This window comes from Macaca fascicularis, chromosome 8 (assembly GCF_037993035.2).
Source record: "Macaca fascicularis isolate 582-1 chromosome 8, T2T-MFA8v1.1".
Taxonomy (NCBI): Eukaryota; Metazoa; Chordata; class Mammalia; order Primates; family Cercopithecidae; genus Macaca; species Macaca fascicularis.
In genome coordinates, this window is record NC_088382.1 from 96,097,640 (window position 1) to 96,112,177 (window position 14,538).

At 41.7% G+C, this 14,538-nt stretch overlaps 1 protein-coding gene across 3 annotated transcripts in view; it reads left to right on the forward strand.

Moving 5' to 3' along the window:
• The first annotated feature begins 1,123 nt into the window (after positions 1-1,123).
• Positions 1,124-14,538, forward strand: part of WWP1 (WW domain containing E3 ubiquitin protein ligase 1) — a 141,337-nt gene continuing 127,922 nt past the window's right edge. For all 3 annotated transcript variants that reach the window (XR_012416484.1, XM_045398467.3, XM_073999066.1), the window contains exon 1: positions 1,124-1,316. The gene's annotated coding sequence lies outside the window, so the exon portion shown is untranslated. The remainder of the gene's footprint in view (positions 1,317-14,538) is intronic.

A 14,538-nucleotide genomic window follows, 5' to 3' on the forward strand; every position in this document is an offset into this window, starting at 1 on the left:
GGGAGAGAGAACCACAGGTTTTAAAATCAAGGGAAAATTTAGGACCTAGTCTTAAAACGTGATTATGCTGAGAGTTGTAGGCAGTGGAGACAGTGAAGTTAAAGATGTGCCAAGGACCGCTCAAAATGGGGAGCAGGCAGTGGAGAGGGGCAGGGGCATCTGGCCCTAGACAGAAGGAAAACTAGTAAGTCTGGGTGTGGACGTAGATATAATCTATCGGGGTTGGTCAGGTGGTTGGGAAAGCTGTAGAAATCCATGCCTGAAGGCTTCTGCTTCTCTGAAGTAGGAACCGGATCACCTGGTAAGTAATGTGGTCTCACGGACTTCTATTTGCATATTGACCTTTCTTCTAAAAGCAATACATATAACCAGCAGCACTTTTCTAAACCAGTTGACTTTTCTGTAAAATGCAGACAGTAGACGCTACTTTATCAGATTGTTGTGTGCGTTAGTTGTGCCAACACGTGTACTTGGTCAGTAAGTATCTGCTTTATCACTGGGCTGATGTGAGTGAGGACTAGGTGGTGGGACTTCCACAGATGAACGTTTTGATTAATAAAAAACGGACTGAAAGTCTTCGGGTATGACCAACAGCTAAATGCAATTATTTACTCTTGCAATGGGTTCGAGGTCAAACACTCAGGTCACGGAGTATTTATGAACAGCCTACTTTTGCCCCCGGACTTTAAGAAGTCCTGTTCCGGGCTCGACCGCCGACCGGAAAGTCAAATTAGCAGTGCCCAGAGCGCGTTTAGAGCAGCCCCTGCCCAAATCTCAGCGACGGCCCCGCCCCTTCCACAGGTTCAGGCCCCGCCCCTCCCTGCTATTGGCTGTCCCTCCCCCTCCGCTCGACCGCTCGGAAGACCAGGAGGAGCGGAGTTTTCCTAAGGCAGCATCCGAGCGCCCTCGCTGCGCATGCTCGGGGGAGGCGGATTCCGGGTCCGGAGTTGGAGGCTTTGGGCGGCCGCGGCGTAGCGCGCTGTGCCGGGGCCGGCGGGGAGGCGCGCGCTCGGGGCGCGGCGCCGGCGACGCGGCCACGCGGCGCGCTCCCGAGGAAGGGAGGTGTGGGGTCGGCTGGGGGTGGCGCGTGGCCGGGGTGGGGGTGGGGGGAGGGTCGGGTGTCGGCAAGCTCCGCGTGCGGGTTCCGAGTGGCTGCTGGCGGCCTGGGCTGCCGGGGCCGACGCCTGGGTGGCTGCCGCCGCCGCGCCTGCTGCGAGATGGCGATCTTGGGCGCGGAAGGGTGAGGGCGCCCGCCGCAGGAGGAGGTGCCGCTGCCGTGGCCGCCCGGCTGCCGGGAGCCGACAGCTTCGCGCCGGGTAAGGACGGCGCGGCGCGGGGCTGGGGGTGCGGGCGCCCAGGGCGGGAGGGGGCACGGGCCCGGAGCCTTGGTCGCGGTGCTGGGCGCCCGGCGCCGTCCGCCTCCGGGCTGGACCCTCCTAGGGGCCGTCGGGGGACGGTCCGCCCTACCTTGGCTGCCTTCTCCAGCCAGGGAGTCGGGAGTTTTCTAGGGTGGGGTCACGGGTCTTGCCCGGAGTTCGTCCTGGCACAGGCCTGTGCCAGTGATCCTGGAGCGGAGCGAAGTGTTTCCGTGACTCTGCAGCTGCAGTTCTTAGGCTTTCTTAGCCTTCTCTTCGCCTTCCTCCACCTTTCCCTAACACCTCCCTCAAAACACAAATATATGGACTCATTGCCCGTGCCCTGACTTTAACCCCAATTTGAGCGTTGCAAACCAAGGACTCCAGCCTTGGAACGTCTTTTTCTGACATGTTTTTATCACTCCCCGTTCTTCACCGACTCTGCAGCTCCCCATCCCCCGCCCCCCCATCGCAACCCCCACCTCCACCTTTTGTGACCTGGTAGGTTCCAGTGACCTTGCAGATTTTACCAGTCCTTATCTTGTCTGTGACTTACAGACTCTCCTTTCATCTTCGTGTCCTTTTTTAAAAACATTTAATTTTGTAGTTTGCTCCTTACCTTTACGACCTTTAAATGATCAGTCTTGTTCACAGTCCTTTCTTTGCTCTGTCGATTTGGAGTTTTCTTTGCTCTGGTAAATATATGAAACCTTCATTACCAAAGAAGAGTAGTGTCTGTTATAATTTTGACATTTTTACTCTTACAGAATAAAAATATTTTTCAGGGGCTTGATTTTGCTTTCTTTTTCTATTTGATAAGTTTAACAAAATTTTGTGTGTGTGTAGGTTAATGTAGAACAAGATTTTGTGTTTCTGCTTTAAAATGTTACTAGTAATAGTAATGGGGGAAAAAATCATGTCCAAAGTTATATTTGTTTTCCCCATTTGGTGTTTTTACCTGAAATACTTGGTTTACAGTTACCTGCATTTTTTTTTTTTTTAAAACAAGAGTTCATGTGTAAATCCACTTTACCTGCCTCACCAAATCTGTGTGTATTACGTAAGCAAAATGCACCTTTTAAAAAAGAAAGACATTCTTTTATTGTGTGACTTGTTTTTAGCCATCAAGTAGTAAATTAGCTGCGACTAGAAATGATCATTTTTTATAAATGGTTAGTATGTTAAAAAATGGAAAGTGTAGTGGCCAAGTGTTGGGAGCTACTCAGATTGGGAATTGTAAAGTATTTGGAATAGTTCTTTGGGACATAGCTTATTAACATTTTCAGATAGTTCTTACCTTAAAATGCGAAACTGCTGGTAAGATCTACATCAGGGTTTTGAAAAGCAATAATTATGAGCTACCGGCATAATACAGGATGTCACAGATAAAGTCTCTGCCTTCAAAGAGATGGTAATCTTTGCTGTTTACCCCACGGTGGCTGAAATTTCCTTTACTTCCTTGTACAGTTGTTAAGCATTTACTGCATAATTGTGGGAGGTATTTTGGGGAATACAAAGATGAACCGATTAGCAGTTTCTGCCTTCACACTAATTAGGTAGATAGTGCTATACACAAATGCCCTATTTGTCTTTTAATATATAAGTTTCATAAATGGTACCAAAATCCTCTCAGAAGTAAACTTCAAAGAGTAGAGCTCAGATCTTACTTGGCAAGGTAGAGATAAGAGGGTTAGTTTGTAGAGCTTATGGCTTCTGAAATCATGGTTTGGAAGGACGATTATGACTTTGGATAGGCAGGAAAGGTAATCCAAGCAAAGAGGTATCTCTCTAAGAGAGCACAGAGTCCCTATTTAGGGAGAGGCACGTACTTATGTTTGGATGGAACATAAGCTTATTTGTACCAGGATAAAGGATGGTAAAACTTGAAGGGAAAATTTGAACTAGTTTATGGGTTGTTTTTAATGCCAGGCTTATGACCTTGGATTTACTAGGTGATGGGGCTTCCACAGATGATTTTGAGTTGGGAGTGAAACAATTTGAACACTTTGTTTCAGAAGGATTAGTGGGATAGCGGCCTGTAGTGTGAATTGAGGTAGGGAGAACCTGGAGGTAGAAAGACCTCCCAGTTTTTGTAGTCATGGGTAGTGAGGATCTGAGCTGTGGTGCAGGCGAATGGAAAGGAAGAAAGGAAGTCGAATAGCCAAAATGGATGAGAGGGCAAGTGAAGAAAGTAAAAATAACTGATTCTGATTCAGGTTGGTTGGGAGAACAGTGGTACCATTTTGAGCAAGATCATGAAGCTTTACCCTTAGCATGTGTGTGCTACTTTACAACTTTTTGGGGATTACTAATTCTTAGTAAAACTTATGCTGGCCTGGAAATTTTCCATATGTGCCTATGCTTCGTGGATATAATTTTAGCGGAGTCCATGGGCCACATGAAGGTCATCCACAACACTCATGTCGGAATTACTTGGAGCTTTTTTCTATTTTCGAGGCAGGATTTCTTTCACTCCTGTCCCTATGGTTGGAGTGCAGTGGTGCCTTCTGGGTGCATTGCAACCTCCGCCTCCCAGGCTCAAGAGATTCTCCTGCCTCAGTCTCCTGTGTAGCTGGAACTACAGGCACTTGCCACCACACCCGGCTAATTTTTGTATTTCTTTTTTTTTTTGTAGAGACGGGGTCTCACTGTTTTGCCCAGGCTTGTGTTGAACTCCTGAGCTCAAGCGATCAGCCTGCCTTGGCCTGCTAAGTGCTGGGATTACACTTAGGGCGTAAGCCACCATGCCAGGCCTACTGGGAGCTTTTTAAAACAGTAGAACCTTCAGATTCCTCTATGTATTGATAAGAACTCTTACTGTAGAGATATGCCGTATATATACAGAGACACAATATTACATTTGTGTTGTGGTTTACAGTTTACAGAGAATTTTGACTAATGTTATTTACTATTATATTACAGAATAAACTAGCCCGGGAGTTTAAATGATTTGCCTGAAGCATTATTCAGCTGGTGGGTAAAGTGGAATCAGGAGATTGTTGACAATGATGGTTTTCTTTTATGTATGAAGATAATACAATGGCTTTACCATCAATTAAATATAGTTACTGCCTTTAAGTGACCTTGTCAGTAAGACTAGATGATCCCACAAGATTCCTTCTAGTTTTTAACATTTTGTGATTCTCGGGTCCTAGACTTTTGTCAGAGTATCTACCCTCCTTGTTTAATATGTGCATGAGAGCTGGTGAGTCTAAGGGATGAATTGGGTAGAGAAGAGCAGTTAGCAATATCAGGTGATTTATTTGGATTGTTACTTTATTTGTATGTCTCACTTTGGGCTAGGGAGTAGGAAGGAGAGAGGTGACGTAAGTGAAATAAGAAACTTTAAGAACTTTATCGGGAGGCTGAGGCAGGAGAATGGTGTGAACCTGGGAGGCGGAGCCTGCAGTGAGCCGAGATGGCGCCACTGCACTCCAGCCTGGGCGACAGAGCAAGACTCTGTCTCAAAAAAAAAACAAAAAACAAAAAACTTTATCTTCTCTATTCATTTATACTTTCAGAATACTCTTTTCTTTCAGGAAGGCTTTATCAAATAAAAATGAAGACTTTACAAAGTAAATGAAGATTCCTATTCAATTTTTTGTGGGTGGATTAAGTAGCTAGCTAGTATGGTTAAAACATAGTGTGATTGGTAAACAGTTGACCTTTCTGTACCTATAAGATTATCTCCCTGGTAATAGGTTAGCATGTTATTGCATGTTAATACACTTTGATTTCATAATTATTAGAAAGACTGGGTTTTTTACTCTAAAAATGTGATACGATTATAATGAGCAGTGGAAAATCCAATAAATTGCCCTTTATAATGGTATCCAAGGAACTAGTTAATAATACTTAATGGAGGAAAAATGATACAAACATACATAGATAAATTTTACTGTTTTAGCTGGCATTAAGAAGAGTGTTATAGCTTATGTTAGTATAGCATTTCACATTTGTAAATAATAACTATATTTATCGTTTGGTTCTCATGACAACTGATAAGTAAGTGTGTTAGTAATAATTGCTTTATATTTTATTTTATTTTATTTTATTTTATTTATCTATTTTTGAGACAGGATCTTGCTTTGTTGCCCAGGCTGGAGTTTAGTGGCGCAGTTATGGCTAAACTACAGCCTCGACCTCAGCCTCCCAAGTACTTGGGACTACAGGTGTTTGTCATGACACCCAGATAAATTTTTAAATTTTTTTATAGAGATGGGGTCTTGCTGTGTTTCCCCAGGCTGGCCTCTAACTCCTGGACTCGTAGCCCTCCCACCATGGCCTTCCAAAGTGCTGAAATTACAGGCATGAGCCACCGCTTCTGGCCAGCCATTGCTTTTTAGATGAATATGCTGAGGCTAAAAAAAAAAAAGTTTAAAAAGTTACATTTCCAGAGTGGCTAGTTAGTGGCCACAATTAGAACTAAAACTAAAACCTTATTTTTGTTCCTATGTCAGTATTCTTTTCCCACCCGACTTCTTGCTCTTCATGTACAATGGAACATTAGTTAAGAGCTGTATGTGAAGGATTTGAATTTACCTGTTTGGATTGTATTAAACTTTTGTACCGTGTAGAGGTGAATTTGTCGGTTTTTTTCCTTTGTGTTAAAATGGTAATCTCACTGCAGTGGCTACTGGTAGGTGATATTTAAATTTGTAAGCATTGTGCCACAGAATAGTTATTCTGTCAAGGATAAAGCAGAAGTTGATTTCTTATCTGGAAAAGTACACTGGTGAAATGTAGGTATTTATTTTATTTTGAAAATTTTGAATTCTGTTGCTTTTACAGATGAAGTTTGTGTTTCCCTTTTATAAAAGCTTAGTCTTTGAAAATTTGCATTTTTTGAGCATATGAATCAGGATCTAATTTCCAAAATATATATAAAGTGGGTATCCCTAATTCAAAGTTTGAAATGCTCCAAAATGGGAAACTTTGAGGCACCTACATTACTCAACAGAAACACCCTCTGGAGTATTTCAGATTTTGGATATTTGGATTAGGGATACTCAACCTATATCATGATATTTTATTATTTTTGGTATTAGATCATAAGCTCTACCATTGAAACAAACCCAAATATATTAAAAAGCCCTCCTTAGTGGGCACTTCAATTCATATGTTTAAACAACTCTTATGTATAATGTAAAACCATGTGTCAGATGGTTTTTAAGTTATAAGGAAGACTAGCATTTGTTGATTTAGTCTTGACATTTCTTTCTCTTTTTTTTTGAGATGGAGTTTCCCTCTTGCTGTCCAGGCGGGAATGCAATGGCGTGATCTCGGCTCACTATAGCTTCCGCCTCCCGGGTTCAAGAGATTCTCCTGCCTCAGCCTCCCAAGTCGCTGGGATTACAGGCATGCACCACCAAGCCTGGCTAATTTTGTATTTTTACTAGAGATGGGGTTTCTCCTTGTTGGTCAGGCTGGTCTTGAACTCCCGACCACAGGTGATCTGCCCGCCTCAGCCTACCAAAGTACTGGAATTACAGGTGTGAGCCACCACGCCTGGCCTAATCTTGACATTGCTTAAACCTGTAATTCACTCACAGCACATACTGGTGTACCTATTATGTGCCAGACATATTTCTAGGTGCTGGGAGTACAGTGTTGAGATGACAGACATGAAGCCTGTCCTCTTGGAACCTGGAGTTTAGTGGAATCACTGACATTAACAAGGGCATAGGACTTTATCTTCTCAGGTTGTAATTTTGCAGAGTGTAATTAATTGTACCTGTCCTTTTTCTGGGATTTGAAGAAATTATGCAGAACACACAAGGAACCAGGTGAGCGTAGTTTCAGTTATGTGTTGCTGCGTAGCAAACAGCCCTAAACCAAGTCACTTAAAACAACCATTTTCTTTGTTACAGTTTTGCTTTCCTGAGTTGGGCTCATTTGGACAGGTTTTGCTGGTGATCACTCTGTGGCTGCTTTTCTCTCCATGTAGCCTTTCCAGAAGAGTTGCTGGCCTTACCTGGTAGCTGATGACTTAGGGCTCACAAGAGTACAAAGCAGAAGCAACCAGATCTTTTGTTTTGAGAGGGAGCCTCACTCTGTCACCCAGGCTGGAGTGCAGTGGCTGAATCTCGGCTCACTGCAACCTCCGCCTTCCAGGTTCAGGCGATTCTCCCACCTCAGCGTCCCGAGTAGCTGGGATTACAGGCGTGTACTACCATGCCCAGCTCATTTTTGTATTTTTAGTAGAGATGGGGTTTCCCAGTGTTGGCCAGGCTGGTCTGGAACTCCTGAGCTCAGGTGATCTGCCCGCTTCGGCCTCCCAAAGGGCTGGGATTACAGGCATGAGCCAACGCGCCTGGTCTGCAACCAGATCTTCTTAAGGTTTAGGCTTGTAAGGGACACGGTATCATTTCTACCTCATTATACTGGTTAAAGCAAGTCAGAAATCTAGCCCAGGTTCAAGGGTACAAATATGTGAATCCATTTGGGGCCATCAGTGTAACAGATTACCATAAATTTTATTTAAGTATAGCATCAGCTTTATTATACCAAAACAGGACTTCCGGAAAACTGTTTTGAAAGCTGAAGCTTAGACAGCTTACTACTTTCTGCAAATCTGGATTTTGAGTCTGAGCCTGCCACAGGGAAAGCTGAGTCTAAAAAGTGCAAATGACAGCACATCTGGCTTACTACGCAGATGGGAATAGCTGGCACTATCCTTGGTTAGAAAAGAAGAGAACATTTGCGGCCTCTGAGGTTTTTCCTGGTATGCCACCATAATGGGGCAGGATTGACTTGCTTTCTACTTGAGGGCAGTGGGATCTAACAAAGTACAGGACCCAATAGTCCACACTGCTCGGAAGTAGTGATTTACCCGATCTCGTGAATTGGAGCAGACAGCGTCCCATGCAGAGAATGGGCCACAGATGGGCAGAAATCAATTCCCTCTGCCCTTGTGATTGGATTTGAGACCTAGGGGAGCAGGGTGTCTTCACTATCACTCTGGCCTTGACCAGAGTGAGCAGCCTTTCCCCCCGTGCTCCCAGCCCCAATGGCATTTTCTGTTTGCAATGTCTTGAAAAAGCTTGGGATAAGCTACTCTTCCTTTGAGAGGTGTCATTATAGTGGAGGGAAATCTCTTTCCTTCTAGAGACTGGAATGGAAATCCTCTCTTATGGAAATACAATGAATAAGGTGCTGCTTCTCCTTTCCAAGAACAGGTAGATTCATTGCTTGCTATCTGGGTTTTTCTCGCTTTATCTCTTAGCCTTATCCATTATTGCTTTATTTTAGTCTCAGCAGTGTTTTTTGTTTGTTTGTTTTTAGTTCATGTTGGCTGCTAAGTAATGCCATGGTTAAAGGTGAAATGAAGAAAATGAGTGTTTAGTTTTTATTACATTATAGCTTCTGAGTGGAGTAGTGAGTGCATTTCATTTTAAGAATTTAGGTTATTAGTGCATAGCTGCGAAGCATTTTTGAAGCATTTCATGTACACTAAAAACGGGCCCCTGCATCCTCATGCAAATCTCTTTGCAAATTTCTGAAAATAGTACATTGGCTGTTGCGGGGAGGAGTTTGGTAATTGGATGTACTGAGAAACATGATTTATAGAAATTGGAAAGGCCGGGGCACAAAGAAGGGCACGGATTGAGTTACATGAAGGTGCTTCTTGATGGCTCTCCTCCCTACCCTAAATTACTTGGGTAGTTAAGAAATATCCTAGCATTAACAATGTAGGTATGATAGCCTTTTAGGAAACAAGGAAAACAAGTTCTTTTGGTAGCTATTCAGTATACTCATAAATCTGATTGACTGGGCTAGGTGGAAGCTGACTGTTGAGTCCTGACTTGAAATTAGGATACTGTGGTTATACATTAGCCCCAACTTGCAAAGATGTCCTATTTTTTGTCTGTGTTTAGTTAGACTGGGGAAGAGAATTAAATGAACCTGTTTTGGATAAGGTAGGATATTCTTTACCTTAGAAGTAAACAAACTAGATTGCTCTTCTTTTTTTAAGTTTTTAACAATAGAGGCACTTTTGGTATACAGGTTAAGAGTTACAGTTTAAAGTCAGGCAGACCTGACTTGTGGTAGTACTGTTTAATGGTAGGATTGCCTCAGTTTCTTCTTTTGTAAAATGTAAAGAATACCATCCTTAATGGATTTTTGTAAGGATTAATTGAAATAATGTTTATAAAGCAGAAAGCATGGTGGCCAGAACATAAGCCCTTAAAGCAAGTTTATTGCTCGTAATTCAGTATTATTAAGTTGAAAATTCAAACAAGTATTCACTTTGCTGTGAGCTACTCATTTCTCAAAGACAGTTCTAGCTTCGTTTTGGCATGGGCAGAGCTCCTTATCAAATTTTCCACCCCTCACTTTTTTTTGAGACAGGGTCTCTGGCAGCTCTGTCTCCCAGGCTAGAGAGCAATAGTGTGATCATGGCTTATAACAGCCTTGACCTCCTGGGCTCAAGCAATCCTCCAACCTCAGCCCCACAAGTAGCTGGGACTACAGTTATGCACTACCATGCTCAGCTATTTTTTTTTCTTTTTCTTTTTTTAGTAGAGTTGTTGCCCAGGCTGGTCTTGAATTCCTGGGCTCAAGTGATCCCCCCCACCTCGACCTCCCATAGTGCTGGGATTTACACGCGTGAGCCACCATGCCTGGCCAAATAAAAAACAGTTGCTAAAAGGGTAAGCATGAAATCTGGGATACTCACTTAACATGGCTAGCAGTATATCAGGTAGTGATGGTTTTGCTGTGCAGCCTGGGAACAAGAAATCATTAACACCATCATTAGATGAAGTATAGTATAGACCAGTGTTTGTCAAAGTGCAGTCCTTGTGTAACAGTCGTCTGGGATGCTTATTAAACATGCTGATTTTGAGTATCCTTTGAGATCTCTGATATGGTCCTTGAGAGTGGAGCTTAGGAATCTTCATTTTTTGCAAATGTCTCAAGAGATTTTATACATGTTAGTTTGAGAACTGTTGGTAGAAACTGAGTTGGTTATTTGGGGTCCTAGTGTGCTCTGTCAGAGGTCATTTTTCTAGCTAGCTAAAATATTCCTTTTTTTTTTTTTTTTTTGAGAAAGGTCTTGTTCTGTTACCCAAGGCTAGAGTGCATTGGCAAGATCACGACTCACTGCAACCGTAACCTCCTGAACTCAAATGATCCTCCCACCTTAGCCTCCCTAGTAGTTGGGAGTACAGGTGTGTGCCGCGACACTTGGCTAATTTTTTATTTCTATTTTATTTACTCATTTTTTAAGACAGAGTCTTACTGTCACCCAGGCTGGAGTACAGTGGCACGATCTCGGCTCACTGCAACCTCTGTCTCCCAGGTTCAAGTGATTCTTGTGCCTCATCCTCCCGAGTAGCTGGGATTACAGGTACGTGTCACCACACCCAGCTAATTTTTGTATTTTTGGTAGAGACGGGGTTTTACCATGTTGGCCAGGCCGGTCTTGAACTCCTAGCCTCAAGTGATTCACCTGTCTTGGCCTCCCAAAGTTCTGGGATTGATTTCAGCCATGAGCCATCGTGCCCTGCCTTATTTTTATTTTTTTGTAGAGATGGGGGGGTCTTACCTTATTGCCCAGACTGGTCTTTAACTCTGGGACCCAAGTGATCCTCTCACCTTGCCGTCTTTCCGAAAATGCTGGGATTAAAGTTTCGAGCTAGTGTGACCAGCCCTCAAGTATTCTTTAAGTACACATGTATAATGTAAATACAAAGAGAGCTTAACATCTGAACCTTCCAGACATTTAAAACAGCCTAAGATAATTGCCACGGACTTGATCCAAACAAACTCTGGAAACTTGATACAGGGTGATACAGTGACGAGTAGGCAAGAGAAATGATACTGCAAAGAGACCTCCATTAGGCTTCCTTGTTCAAAACATTTCCTCCGTACTTCTTTCTACAAAAGCAGAAATTACTTTGAGCAAAGCTAAATCTTTTTTAAAAATGCCTACTGAGAGTTCAGCTAGAAGTTATGTTCATTATTAAATAGTCTGATTGCTTTTCGCTTAGCTAAGGTAAGCCACTTAAAAATAGAGATTTTTAACTGAAATGTGTCAAATTTGGAATTTGGGCTTTTGACTAGAAAGTAGGTTGGTTGGGGGCATGATGTGTCTCTTATAGGAAAAAGCCTTTGTTTAGGGTAAGGGCATTGACTTGGAAAGTCGTGAGAAAAGGTTTGAATTTTAAATTAATGAAAGAAACAAAACAAATTTCAAGCTAATCTCTAACTCTTATTTAGGGCCACAGTGATGACACCTATGGGCTGTCTCACTTAAACCCTCCTCACACCCATGACCAGCAGGACCCAAAATCTGATCCTGTCATCAGAAGAGTAGATCTTTTTTCCTGGAAAAACCTAAAAATATGGTTGAAATAAACATAGGTTGCTGTGTTAGTAATTTTGTGGTCAAAAATATGCCAAAGCCATGATTTTTTTTTTTTTTTCCTAAATTTGAGTGGAAAGGATTAGTTGACATTTCTTTTTGAGGAGCCTATTGTTTTTTTTTGTTTTTTTGGTTTTTTTTTTCCTGAGACACAGTCTCGTGTTGCCCAGGCTAGAGTGCAGTGGTGCAGTCTCAGCTCGCTGCGACCTCCGCCTCCTGAGTTCAAGCAATTCTCCTGCCTCAGCCTCCCAAGTAGCTGGGATTATAGGTACCTGACACCCGGTGGCTAATTTTTGTAGAGGTGGGGGTTTCACCATGTTAACCAGGCTGGTCTCGAACTCCTGTGACCTCAAGTGATCTGCCTGCCTTGGCCTCCCAGAGTGCTGGGATTACAGGCTTGAGCCAAGGCACCTGGCCATGAGAAGCCTATTGTATTTGTGTTTATTTTCACTGTCTCTTTGAGCCCTTTCTCTCGGGGAAAAACAATAGCCATCTCTTTTTGTCTATGCTCTGTGAAATATTGTGTCGATGTTTACAAGTGAATACGGAATGGAAGGTATATATTATACTTGGGAATACCATTTTTCTAGGTTAAAAGTGGTAATTGTAACTTGTTTTAAAACTTTCTTTGTGATTTAATTTCCATTAATGTATTGGCTATTTAGAGCTCGGGCCTTAAATAAAGTAAGACAAACTTAGATTTGAGTTTTGGCACCCATGGGCTGAGTGATACTGTTTAAGTTAACTTCAGTTTAAGCCCTAGTTGTATCATATGAAAAGTGAGAATAATATGCCCAATTCATGGGTTTATTGTGTGACTTAAAGCTGGCACTTGGTTTTCAGTACATATTCACTTGGCTGGGTCTATAATACCTTCTCGTTGATGTCAGATCTATTTCAGAATTTTCTTGAATTTTGGAAAGGTAATCCGTTCCATATACTGTTAAATAAAACCCAGTGAAGTCTAGGGCAGTGCCTGTACTTTGTTTGGCAAATGCTTGTGTGTGGATAAGTAAGGTTAATAAATAGCCACACATCAGGTCAGATTTTGTTGCTAAATGAACTTTCAGGTTTTTTTAGTTTTTTGCATTTTGGGTCTGTGGATATTGTGTCCCTGTATTTTGGATTCTAATACTTTCCTCTAAGAATGAGGACTATCTGATGAAAATTTATCCTTTACAGCATGCTTTAAAATGCTTAGGAAGAGTATTTGTAAATAGTGAATTAACAGTGTGTATCTATTATGTAAATAACTTGAAAATATCTTGAAATTGTGTATTTATAACAGATTTTGTGGCAGTACTGTATTCCTTTCAAGTTCTTAAATGTAATTTCTAATCCTTACTGCAGGTGTGTGAGGGGCTTTTTTAACCTACTTTTCTCTATATGTTGTGGAAGTGTAGAAGAAAAATATTGAGAGTTTCTGTGCCTTAGAGTAATTGAGAGTGTGGTTACAGTGGTGGTGATCACGGTGGGATGGGGTTAGGAAATTAGCTGTTATTGGGCACCTTCTATATTCCTGATTCTAGAAAAGAGTTCCACTTTCCCACAGTTAATATTAACACCTTTTTTTAAAAAAAAAAATACACAATACTATATTAATTTGGTTTTAGTATCCTCATTTAACAAACAGGAAAACTGAGACTCAGGTTAAATATGCACAAATAGAGTTGAAGTTTGCACGTAGGTCTGTCTGACTTAAAAACTGTTCTCTACATTACATTACCAAAATGTGCTCTTCTCAAACTTGAAATTGGCACTTTGGAATTGAAGAGTTAGGACATCTCCATGGCTGCTTAAATGCTGATAAATTAGAATTCTTAATGTGTTAAGAAACAATCAGAAGATGTTTTGAGGTGAACATAACTTCGAGTCATGATATGCTGCTGATGAGCACACTGTGGAAGAGTGCTGGTTTCATCAGCAGTTCTGGGTTTGGCCTGCCATTAAGAAGCTCTGAGTTTCTGAGTAATTCTCTTTAATCACCTCTCATCCTCAGCTCAACTTCGCGACTCTGCTTTCTGCTGCTTCATAAATGCAGCAAGTATGTGTATTTCAGGGATGCCAAAATATTAAAAATTTTTGAATTTTTAGGAAAAAAGTCAGTTAAGCAAATATACTATTAAAATATCAGTTTGAATCAAGTGACCAATTACTTATGGAAATGTTAGTGTCATTTTGAAATAAGAGATTATACTGAAGTTTGATCTTCATAGAATGTGAATGTCATGTTGTCCTGAATGCTTTCCCAGAATACATGGAAATTATTTATTAAGCATGATCTCTAACAGCTTACCTACTCCATTATTTATGTGCTTATACTTTTACACATTTATCTTTTTACGATTAATTGTTCTTTCTCTCTTAACCTTAAGGAAAGATATTTTCAAAGGCTAGCTTAACAGCCCACAAAACCACCTGACGTAAGCTTTAGTTGATAAAATAAGAGAATAGTAACTTCAGATTGATACAGCAAACTTCTCATTTTAAGGCATGGGATTAGCTCAGCGTTTCTTATTATATATTTTGTTTCTGCAGTGCATATGTAGTGAAAAGAGCATTAGCTTTGAGCTCAAGAAAATCTGGCTTCAAATTCAAAGTTTTACTAGTTTCATGGCCCTGGGCAATTTACTTCAACCTAATTTTTCTTATCTGTTCATAAGACTATTAATGATGACTCTAATAGATAATTGATAACGTTAGAGAGAACTTTTTTTTTTTTTTTTTTTTTTTTGAGACAGAGTCTCGCTCTGTAGCCCGGGCTGGAGTGCAGTGGCCGGATCTCAGCTCACTGCAAGCTCCGCCTCCCAGGTT